The sequence below is a fragment of the Ascaphus truei genome, chromosome 10 (assembly GCF_040206685.1).
Source record: "Ascaphus truei isolate aAscTru1 chromosome 10, aAscTru1.hap1, whole genome shotgun sequence".
NCBI classification, from domain to species: Eukaryota; Metazoa; Chordata; class Amphibia; order Anura; family Ascaphidae; genus Ascaphus; species Ascaphus truei.
The window spans coordinates 4,179,650-4,192,521 of NC_134492.1; positions in this window are offsets into that span (position 1 = coordinate 4,179,650).

Genomic DNA, 12,872 nt, shown 5'->3' on the forward strand with positions numbered 1-12,872 from the left:
TGTGTATATGTAGGGGTCAGGGTGTGTGTGTGACATGCATTCTGTGTTAGTGTATGTGTATATGTAGGGGTCAGGGTGTGTGTGTACATGCATTCTGTGTTAGTGTATGTGTATATGTAGGGGTCAGTGTGTGTGTGTGTGTGTGTGTGTGTGTGTGCGCACATGCATTCTGTGTTAGTGTATGTGTAAGGGTCACAGTGTTTGTGTGTGTGTGTGTGTGTGTGTGTGTGTGTGTGTGTGTGTGTGTGTGTGTGTGTGTGTGCATATGCATTCTGTGTTAATGTATGTGTATATGTAGGGGTCAGGGTGTGGGTGTGACATGCATTCTGTGTTAGTGTATGTGTATATGTAGGGGTCATGGTGTGTGTGTACATGCATTCTGTGTTAGTGTATGTGTATATGTAGGGGTCAGTGTGTGTGTGTGTGTGTGTGTGTGTGCACATGCATTCTGTGTTAGTGTATGTGTATATGTAAGGGTCAGAGTGTGCACATGCATTCTGTGTTAGTGTATGTGTATATGTAGGGGTCAGTGTGTGTGTGTGTGTGTGTGTGTGACATGCATTCTGTGTTAGTGTATGTGTATATGTAAGGGTCAGAGTGTGCACATGCATTCTGTGTTGGTGTATGTGTATATGTAGGGGTCAGTGTGTGTGTGTATTCAGTGTTAGTGTATGTGTATGTGCAGGGGTTATTATAGGAAAGTATAATTGTATATTTATATACTTGTTTATACCGGGATGTTGCCACACTAGCAAGGTTTATGGATACACTTTCCTATTCGGGTTATGTACATATGATTCATTACCGTTCTCCACGCATTATTAGTATTGTGAGGTTGGTCTGCTGTACATTGGTAGCAGTTTGAAGTACATTAGGACTCCTTATAGAGTTATTTTTCTCTTTACGTATGTATTATATATAGGAGCCTCTACTATTACTCATTTGCTTTCCATGCAGTTTGGTATCATTATAGCACTCGGAGACGGCTCACTGTGTTTTCAGTGTTTTATTATAGTCTGTTTGTCTTCATTCGGCTGTTTGATTAATAAGGTTTATACTTTGGTACTCATACCTGTGTGCCTCATTTTTGAGCCTTGGTAGGTCCTGTTCTATGGGACAATCTTTTCTTTTTTGTTATCACTGAAGCATTTGCCTGTATGGGAAAGTGTACTGTGCATTCCTAGCGTGATACAGATGTTTCAGTACACAAGAAACAGCATGTGTGCTGCTTGCCACAGCGCGGAGTTTCCTGTGTGCTGGTGTTGGCAGTTTGAGCTACAAGGACGTTCCAGCAAGTAAACATGTCTCTTAGGGTATGTGGGAATTCCAGTCACCACGTGATTTCCCATTCATTCAATAAATATCCACCGTCACAAATAGGAAGTAGGAAACAAACATACATTATTGAAATGTTTTTCCCCAGGAGTTAATAGGAAATAAACATTTTTGTTTTTCTGTAATGTCACTTTTTCTGTTCGAGGCAAAGAAAAAATACTGCTTATAAGCATAAATCTTAGGGGTTTATATGGGGGCAATACCTGTTCTATCAGTCAAATGTTCATTTTTATTAGCAGTATGTATACGTAATAATATATATGTTTATTATTTAATATTTAGGGTAAGACAAACATAAAAAGGTCTAGCTCCCACTAGTATTCATAATCTCTAAACATTATAATTTAATAATATTCACACCACGTTCATCCATCATTTTACAAATATTAGAATCATTGGCGGTCACTATATGGTCATGTATATATCACCCGGACCTCGGAGTAATAACACCAATATATATTTATTATTTAGAACTGTTTGTTTATTATTTTTCAAAGGGGAAAGAAAAGGGGCATAGTGAAAATGTAAGCTCAGAACGTGTAACGACACATAGCATTTGGTTTACAGCTTATTGGGGGAGGGGGGGTAAGGGGGAAAACATACAGGGCAATAAGGGGAAGGCATAAAAGGAAATAAAAATAATGACAGAATCAAAATAATAACACCCAATTTCTAGGCCCAGTCTCACATCCAACACTTCCTTACTACATTCAGCACTATACAGGGAATCACTGATTATGTTAAAGCAGAAGTTCCTAACACCCACCCCCCCCCCCAAATACTCGTTAATATCAGCTCCGGGGCCCCCCGGATTCCTGAAGTACTTAGCGCTGGTACTTCCTGGCATTTCCATTTCACTGCATCACGTGGGCCAATATGGCGTCACTTCCTCATGGCCGTGTGACATAGGAGATTTTCACCGCCATTTTGTTTCCCCTGGAAGGGACAGAAACAAGCAACGTTTACCCAGCATGGATCTTGACATCTTCTTTAAACTCCCCTAAAGCATCTAAATTCCCTGGGACACCCAGCGCGTTGAAAGGACGCGAAGAAACCCATTGCTGGGATCTCTGGCAGCGACAGGGTTAATCCGAGAACGGTCACTCAATATATCTTGTCCAGCAGGTTTATAAAGGATGCTCGGCCTCTAAGGAAACGGGACTGTGACACGTATTTATAACGGGTCAGATATTAGGCCTCCTATTCATTGTAACCTGCTCGCGGTGGGCTTTAGCGATTGTGACGGCGGGGGCCGCATGGCACCAAGAATAAAGGTTACGTCGCATGCTGCCCGTGCCCGTCAGTAAGGCAAACCTGTGCTAAGGATTAACATGCCATTCTAGGGTTGGAGATTGGCCCCGTTACATATTGTTCAGGGTGGTTTGTGTACGTTTCTGTATGACTCATTGTATGCGTGACAATGACAATGGCTCATACAATGAGTCGGGCGCTAGTCATTGTGTGGGCCAGATACTGTGTCCAGGAACAATGGAGACCAGGGAAGGACGTGCCTGCCTGCTGGAGAGAACACACTCCAAGGCAGGAGCATTGTTCTCTCCCCGGCAGCATGGTGTCCAACCCTGTGCGGTGCCTGGAACTGATCATTCAGTGCTAGCCCCATTAGCGTGGATCCTATTGGTCAGTTCTAATTTCCCAGGCCCACCCCCTCTCTGGATTGGCCCGTTTCAGATACCCCTCCCATTGCAAGGGTTGGCTCAGCAGTTAAAGGGATACAGCTGATTGGACGGCACCAGGGCCTTCATGATCCTGAATGGAGACCGGGGAAACAAGCTGGACTTGACTGGAGACCATCCTATCCCTGGACTTTACGGTCCCCCATGTAATTGGGAACTGGGAATTGACAAACTTCCTGTTAGCTTCGGCTAAATAAACGTATGTTTATTAACCCCTGTGTTCGGCCTGGTAATTACAATCCAAAGGTAGTCTGGTCAACTCGATAGTGAAAGTGATACAAATATAAGACATTGTTTCAAAGACCTTTCTGTAACATTTCTGGCAAAGCATTCACAGGCAAGTCTCCTACATTTTTCCAGTGATACATTTCCTCCGGGGGAATTTCCCTCAGCTGAAATGTTTCACAACCATGAACTTGCTATGCCTGGAAAACGTGTTTCATATAAAAAGGCGAGGAAGTTTGTATAGGCTTTGGGTGACCAGATTTACAAAGTAAAAACCGGGACACATTAAAAAAAAATATTTATAAAACATATGACATCAGCAACTGCGCCCCTCTCCTTTGTCTCTCCGCCCCTCAGGTCCCCCTTTCTCACACACACACCCCATTATCTCCCTCGTCCCTCCATTCTCCCCCCCCCCCCATCCCCCCATTCTCGTTCCCCCCATCCCTCCATTATTTTTTTCCCCCTCTCATCTCATTCCACTCTTCCATTCTTTCTCTCTCCCCTTTCTGTGTCTGTCTCGCTCTCTTTCTCTCTCCTCATTCTGTCTGTCTCTCTCCCCCTTTCTCTGTGTCTCTTTCCCCCATTCTCTGTCTCTCTCTCTCCCCCATTCTCTGTGTCTCTCTCTCCTCCATTCTCTGTGTGTCTCTCTCTCCCCCATTCTCTGTGTGTGTCTCTCTCCCCCATTCTCTGTGTGTCTCTCTCTCCTCCATTCTCTGTGTGTCTCTCTCTCCCCCATTCTCTGTGTGTGTCTCTATCCCCCATTCTCTGTGTGTCTCTCTCTGCTCCATTCTCTGTGTCTCTCTCTCTCCCCCATTCTGTGTCTGTATCTCCCCCATTCTGTGTCTGTCTCTCCCCCATTCTCTGTGCCTCCCTCCCCCATTCTCTGTGTCTCGCCCCCCCATTCTCTGTCTCTCTCCCCCATTCTCTGTGTCTCTCTCCCCCATACTCTTTCTCTCTCCCTCTCCCCTATTCTCTGTGTCTCTCTCCCCCATTCTCTGTGTCTCTCCCCCCCATTCTCTGTGTCTCTCCCCCATTCTCTGTGTGTCTCTCCCCCATTTTCTGTCTCTCTCTCCCATTCTCTGTGTCTCTCTCTCCCATATTCTCTGAGTCCCCACTCTCTCGCTCTCTCTCCCCCTCTCCCCCATTCTCTGTGACTCTCTCTCCCCCATTCTCTGTGTCTCTCTCCCCCATTCTCTGTCTCTCTCCCCCCATTATCTGTCTCTCTCCCCTATTCTCTGTCTCTCCCCCCCATTCACTCTTTCACTCCCCATGCTGTCTCTCTCTCCCCATGCGGTGTCTCTCTCTCTCTTCCCATGCGGTGTCTCTCTCTCCCCCCCCATGCTATGTGTCTCTCTCACCCCATGCTATGTGTCTCTCTTTCCCCCATGCAGTCTCTCTCACCTACCCTCTCTGTCCCTTCCCTGGCCAGCCTCCCTTCTTTTACCCACACCTGTCCCTCTCCGGCAGCCTCTGACGCTGTTCCTGTACCATGGCGCGTGCCCTGCAAGACTCGCGCACACCGCGCGGTCCCCGAGCCCCTGCTGCGGCATCCCCCACTCTCAGGCTCCTCGGTATCTGCTCCTATGTCCTTACCTTCGGCGGCTGTTCCCTCCGTTCCTCCATTCCCCTCTGCAGGTGCCCCCATGGCGCGGCCCTCCGCGCACCTCATGACGCACTCTCAGATTACAGAGGGCGCGCGCACCAGCTCCTCTTCTAGGGCTTTCCAGTCTCCTGACTCCTCCTCCCATGCCCTGCAGGTGATCTCCCTTACTGGTTCCCCTGTCTCCTCTTCTCCTCCTCACCTATCCCTGCTGTCTCCCACTTCACCCTCTGCTCCTCCTCTCTCTCCTATTGGTGTTCCCTCCTTTATAACCCCTGTCTGTCTTTTCTATCATTGCTCTGCATAGCTTCTGTTATTCCTGTGTGTGCAGTCCTATGCTTTGCTCTCTCTGTGTTCCAGCCTGTTCCTGCTCCTGCTTATCTTTGGATTTCTCTGGTTTGACCCCTGCTTGTCCTGGACTACTCTGCTCTCTGTTGCCTTTTGAACCCTGCTTACGAACTCTACCTTGCTGACCTATTTAACCCCTGTACTTGGCTTACGAACTTGATTACTTTGACTTCTGGATCCCTGGACTCTGGCGCACGGACACCATTATTCTTACGCTATACCACCAAGGCGTTGCAAGTATCACTAACTATCTTTCAACAGGCCCATTAATGCCATACCACACTCCGGGCTCGCCTTCACTGCTGTGGGTGTGTGGTAATACCCTTCCTACCTCAGTATTGGGGTCTTGCCAGGTCTGCGGGCATACAGGCGTGACAGTGTCCCTCTCTGTTTCCCCTCTATTCTCTGCGTGTCTCTCTCGCTCTCTCACCCCATTCTCTGTGTAACTCTCCCCCCATTCTCTGTGTCTGTCTCCCCCCCATTCTCTGAGTCTCTTTCTCCCCCATTCTCTGTCTCTCTCTCTCTCCCCCATTCTCTGTGTGTGTTTCTCTCTGCCCCATTCTGTGTTTCTCTCCCCCATTCTCTGTGTTTCTCTCTCTCCCCCATTCTCTGTGTCTCTCTCCCCCATTCTCTGTGTCTCTATCCCCTATTCTCTGTATCTGTGTCTGTCTCCCCATTCAGTGTCTGTGTCTCCATTATGTTTTTGTCTCTTTCTCTTTCCCTCCCCATGCTGTGTCTCTCTCTCTCTCCCCATGCTATGTCTCACTCTCTCCCCATGCTGTGTGTCGCTCTCTCTCCCCCTGCTGTCTCTCTCTCCCCATGCTATGCGTGTGTCTCTCTCTCCCCATGCTATGCGAGTGTCTCTCTCTCCCCCATGATTTTAAAGAATGTCGGGCAGCCGGGACAGGCATTAAAAACCGGGACTGTCCTGGCTAAACTGGGACATCTGGTCCCCCTAGCTATATTATCCTGTTCAGTGGCCTGCAGCATTGCTGCATTGAATGGATTACAAGTGTGTATTAGAATTGGATTTAGCAGGAAAGTTACCCAGTTCCTGTACAAAAGGTTTAACAGTTGGTGTGTTTCAGCAACGTGATATTGTCCTTTGTGCCCTACGTCTGCAGGATGTTAACAACATAAGTATTACCTATCAATGCACAAATGTTATCTGTCTCACACACACACATGGCCCATTGTTATCGCTATTAGGAGGAACTCTGAGTCATTGAAATTGATGAATCGGACTACCTTGCCAGCTGAGTGATGATCATCAGGTCATTATTCACTACAGTCTTTGCTATGCAAATTCTTGTTCCACACAGAGGGATATCACACAAGAAGGTAGATAGGGTAAACAATATAGCCTTCCCGCCCCCCCCCCCCTTCTTGCCCTCATAGTTTCCCACACCTTCTAAGGCCTCGGCCAGGGTGGCGTTGAGTGGGTGGGTACGCTCGCGCTGGCCGCTCTGAAACATATTGAGGCAATGTGTGTGAGCGAGCGCCTGCGCATGCTCAGCGCTTAGATTTGATTTACTCTGCACTAGGCCAGAAGTCTCCCCTTAGGCCCTACTCACCCTCAGCTTGTGGCTGCTACAGGGATGCCCCTAGTATAAGGACAGGGTCCTGTAGAGCATCTAAATATCCTGGCCACTGTTGTTTGAAGGTGGATCATCCTCTGTAGTACCAGAGGCAGAGACTGTCCAGTGGTGGATCCCTGCATGCGGGAGCCATCCATCACAGAGGTGGACGCGACGTGGGATCGTCCTTCAGGAAAGGGATCCCAAATACAGATCATCTGCATGACCAGGTGTGGACACACCTGGCAGGTACAGTCAAGTCACCAACTGCACCAACAAAAGTACATACACATTGTGGGCAGCGCTGTATCACACACCAGGGGGTTGGGGGTTGGATTTTGGGTGCTGGGACACGGTGTGGGGTTACTGCCCTGCGAGGCGTGTGGTAGTTGTATCCTTACTCCATATGTGTAGTAAGGTATAGAGTGTTAAGATCCTTAGGTTGATGAGTAAAGGTTATTGTTCCTTTACATTGTGTGGGTGTTCATTGTTGTTGGGTCCTGTGAGGGGCTCCTTCCACTCCATTGGGATCCCTCACAGGTGGAGGCGCTGCACCAGATTCGTAAGTATATAACCCCAGGCTCTCTGTGGCAGAGGCTTAGGCTCCTGTGAGCCAACAGGTAAAGGTAGCACCAGTAGCATAATTACAGCCTACCCCAAATCTCACTTGGGGGGGGGGGAGGGGGAAACAGGGCTACACAAGTATAAAAATGTATTACTTGAAAACTATATTTTTACTTGAATCTGTTGAGATAATAAAATTCTAAATTGATTTATTTCAGTGTTTTCTGCCTGGTTAAAGATAAAGTTGTACTCCTTTATAGCAAGTAGTTGTATGTGTGATTACCACCTTGATATTAAGATGCTATTCAATATGCTCCGATGGGGCTGATCGCACCACAATCGAAAACTCCCATTCAAGTCAACTGGAGATTTTGGCCAATTTGCATTGCGATTGTCAGCAACAGAGCATGTTAAATAACATACTGTATGGAGTTTCCTATCACTGTTGATGGAACAGGGCCCAGGATTATTTTAACCCATGACATAAGAAAAAGTGCTACAGATGGATGAGGAGAGGGACGCAGTTTGAACGTTCTGGATAGGCACGGAAGACCTGAATGGTATAGGTGTTTATAGGTAGACATAGGTGTAGGTAGGAAGACATAGGAGGCAGCAATATCAGGCTTTTTGAAATTGACATGATGAGATGAATTATTCAGTGTTATAGCCTTGTATACACCCTGTAACAGGGACATATTCCTGTTTAAATAAAGCGGCCTCAGAGCTCTGAAAATCATGCAGAGAGATAGTTAATTGCAGCCACTCAATTAACTTGTCTCCACCTGGACTAATGAGAACTCTGTAAAAAGCCTCATGTGAGACACAGGAGATATTCCTTAGCTCATATTTGGGCTGACATAAGGAGAAGGAGGACTGCAGAGATTTCCTTAGCCCTCAACTGGACTGACCTGAGGAAAGATGATGTCTTGAAGCACAAAGAAGGACTGTTTGCTGACAGCAAGACAAGGGGACAAGACCTCTATACCTAGACACAGAGAGTGCCATAGCACACAAGGGAGCTGACCCAGGAGAGCAGAGAGAGGCCTTCCCCTACAGCTACAACAGAAACAGATGAGACTTTCTTGTTTGACGTGTGTGTGTGTGTGTGTGTATATATATATATATATATATATATATATATATATATATATATACACACATACAGTGGTGTGAAAAAAAAGTACACCCTCTTTGAATTCTATGGTTTTACATATTAGGACATAATAATAATCATATGTTCCTTAGCAGGTCTAAAAAATAGGTAAATACAACCTCAGATGAACAACAACACATGACATATTACACCGTGTCATGATTTATTTAACAAAAATAAAGCCAAAATGGAGAAACCATGTGTGAAAAACTAAGTACACCCTTACTGCTTCCATAGGAATTAAGATGCTAAGTAGCAGACAGGTGCTGCTAATCAAATGCCCTTGATTAATTGATCATCATCAAGTGTGACCACCTCTATAAAAGAAATTGCAAAATACCCAAGAGTTACATCTCAGACTCTACAGGCCTCAGTTAGCATGTTAAATGTTAAAGTTCATGACAGTACAATTAGAAAAAGACTGAACAAGTATGGTTTGTTTGGAAGGGTTGCCAGGAGAAAGCCTCTTCTCTTTAAAAGATTATGGCAGCACGGCTTAGGTTTGCAAAGTTGCATCTGAACAAACCACAAGAATTCTGGAACAATGTCCTTTGGACAGGCGAGACAAAAGTGGATATGTTTGGCCATAATGCACAGAGCCACGTTTGGGGAAAACCAAACACAGCATATCAGCACAAACCTCTCATACCAACTGTCAAGCACGGTGGTGGAGGGGTGATGAGTTGGCTTGTTTTGCAGCCACAGGACGTGGAAACCTTGCAGTCATTGAGTCGACCATGAACTCCTCGGTATTCCAAAGTATTCTAAAGTCAAATGTGAGGCCATCTGTCTGACAGCTAAAGCTTGGCCGAAATTGGGTCATGCAACAGGACAATGATCCCAAGCACACCAGCAAATCTACAACAGAATGGCTGAAAAAGAAAAGAATCAAGGTGTTGCAATGGCCCAATCAAAGTCCAGACCTCAACCCGATTGAAATGCTGTGGCGGGACCTTAAAGCTGCAGTTCAGTCAGTTTTTTTTTACTTCAATAGTTTCATGTGTGCAATCTCTAATTACCTAAAGAACTGTATAGCTGCAGGTCAATTCGTTCTCCATGTATTGATTGGCGAAATTTGGTGACATCATTAGTGAAGGGATCAGTTTTTCTTCTGCTTCTGTCTCTCAGTGGAAGCTCATGAATATTCATGAGCACTCCTGCACTGACATGTGCTAGAGGGAGGGCAGGGCTGACGAAGGGGTGTGCCAGGGCTTGTGACAGGACATGAAGGGGCAGTGCCTTAGCAAATGGTTGTTAAAATAGAATACAAGAAAATTGGTCTTTCAAAGTTGTTTTTTTTAAAACAGAAAATGCTAAAAGTATTTTTTCTTACTACAGAACTGATTTATTAAAAAGAACACACATGTAGGATATTGACTGAACTGCAGCTTTAAGAGAGCTGTGCATAAACAAATGCCCACAAACCTCAATGAACTGAAGCAACGTTTTAAAGCAGAGTGGGCAAAAATTCCTCCACAACAATGTGAGAGACTGATAAAGTCATACAGAAAACGATTACTTCAAGTTATTGCTGCTAAAGGTGGTTCTACAAGCTATTGAATCATAAGGTATACTTAGTTTTTCACTCATGGCTTCTCCATTTTGGCTTTATTTTTGTTAAATAAATCATGACACGGTGTAATATGTCATGTGCTGTTGTTCATCTGAGGTTGTATTTACCTAATTTTAAGACCTGCTAAGGAACAGATGATTGTTATTATGTCCTGATATGTAAAGCCATAGAATTCAAAGAGAGTGTACTTTCTTTTTCACACCACTGTATATATATATATATATATATATATATATATATATATATATATATATATATATATATATATATATATGACAAGCAAAAAAGAAAAAAAGCTGCGCCTCTAATAGAAGTGAACCAGTGTGGATATAATAGTTCTAGTGAATCCCAATCAATATGTACTAATATGGGAGTATCCCTAAATGACATGTGTAATTATTATAAACCCTTACAGATATTGAAGTGGGCACATAACAATAATCAAACAACATATGATTGAAATGGACATAATAAAATAAAAGAGCAAACAGGAAAGAAAAAACCAGTCCTCAAATTGTTCCAATAGTTGTAATGGATACTGGTATGCAGGGTCTCCGGCAGCTCTCAATGTGAACAACCCATGTCCACAGGGTATCTAGAAGGAAAAGAAGAGGAGAGAGCGCACGCCCATAGCGTAAAATAGTATTTATTGAGGGGAAGGGGGGAGAGGGGGGGTAAAAAATGCACTTACAAAAGTACAATAAATTCAAGCATTTGTGAAAATAATCACCACCATCCGGTTCAAACTGCAAGCTCTTTGGGACAGTCCCAGGCTCCGTTGGTGAAGGATCAGCGTCCCCGCAGGTTTCCAGGGCTGGTGTGCTGATTCGGCAGTCTGTGGTAGCAGACGTGAAGGTTTTGATAGCTGTGAAGCGTGGCCCCAGAGCAGGTTGAGGATTAGCGTTCCTGTATGCTCATCTGCATGTCTTAGGCAGGTCTGCAACCCAACCTTTCCCCATTATCACCCAGCATACAGCATTTCCACTGAAACAAGGGATTCTGGGAAATGACATGCAAATGAGCACACAGTGTCACTTTTTGCCTCAAAAACCATATTTAACATGGTTCCCTATAGGCTTAAGCTTGCTGCATGGTCACAGCTTTGAGCACAGCCAGGGTTAAGGTGCATACCCAGAAAACCACCCACAGACAGCTGTTTCGACCTTGATGGGTCTCATCAGTGTCATTTCCCAGAATCCCTTGCTGCAGTGGAAGTGCTGTATGCTGGGTGATAATGGGGAAAGGTGGGGTTGCAGACCTGCCTAAGACATGCAGATGAGCATACAGTTGTATTTGCATATTTGCTTTCTTGTGGAGGGTTTTTGTCACTTTTTTTACTCACCATAACTTAACTCAGTATTATGGTATAGTCTATCCCATAGCCTCTCATGCATATCCAGTTAAAATCAACCCCACACTGATGAGACCCATCAAGGTCGAAACAGCTGCCTGTGGGTGGTTTTCTGGTTATGCACCTTAACCCTGGCTGTGCTCAAAGCTGTGACCATGCAGCAAGCTTAAGCCTATAGGGAACCATGTTAAATATGGTTTTTGAGGCAAAAAGTGACACTGTGTGCTCATTTGCATGTCATTTCCCAGAATCCCTTGCTGCAGTGGAAGTGCTGTATGCTGGGTGATAATGGGGAAAGGCGGGGTTGCAGACCTGCCTAAGACATGCAGATAAGCATACAGTTGTATTTGCATATTTGCTTTCCTGTGGAGGGTTTTTGTCACTTTTTTTACTCACCATAACTTAACTCAGTATTATATATACCCAGTTATATACCCAGTTAGAGAGGGCTGGAGTAAAGGTGTAGATATTCTCTAACGCGGAGTAGGCCTTTATATTGTTTATTTTGAATGTTTTGCTGTGTTAAAGGAACAGGCGTAATAAAGCCGGGATTTATTTTCACCCTAATCGGTCTCCATTAAATATACCTCTGCACACATCTCTTACATATGGTGTTAGAAGTTAGGATGATAAATAGCCCTTAAATTTCAAAGGGGCCCCGGAGACTGCCTTTGAGATTTGTTGTGCTTTTTCCTGCATACAGTTCCTGCAAACATTGTTGAGGTTAGTGTCAGAGTGTATATAACAACGAAAGAAAAAAGAGCCCCAAGGAGAGCACTCACACTATATATATTTCAACTTGTGTACCTAGGAACCATGTGTGAAATGGGAGGAGTGAGTGAATAATAAAAAATCTCTTTATTTGAGTCGTAACTCAGAATGATAAAATATTGGTGGGAACGCTGTGGATCTAGTGAAATACTATTGTGAGCCAGTATACAGCGAATTAAAAATAGGACGAATGAAACTTGGATGGTGGTCACTATACTGTCTGAACTCCTAAGATAGGTGCTAGTGGTATACACAGCTGCCCAAAATAGCTAGAGTAGTACTGATGTCCCCACCACAGTTACATGGTGAGTGATATAGTGAATACCCTCAGTGAGGGTGTGGACAGGTGCGCTCTATTGTAAGTAGTCACAGTGAACACCTGCGTAGCCCGATATCCCATAACTCAATAAATCTTAGGAGTGTCAGTAGCTGCTATAACAGTGCACAAGTAGTTCCTGTTTACATGTAAGATCCGGAGGTATAGATCATAGAGTGTCATGTATGCATGCAGTATAGAGAACAGAGTCAGTAGCTGCTATAACAGTGCACATGTAGTGCCTGTTTACATGAAACGTCCACAGTTATGGATCGCGGAATACATTCGTCCTTCAATAGCAAACCTACCTCTTGAGAGGGGGCTGGGCACCTTCAGCTGCATGCAGGGTGCTCGAATATATC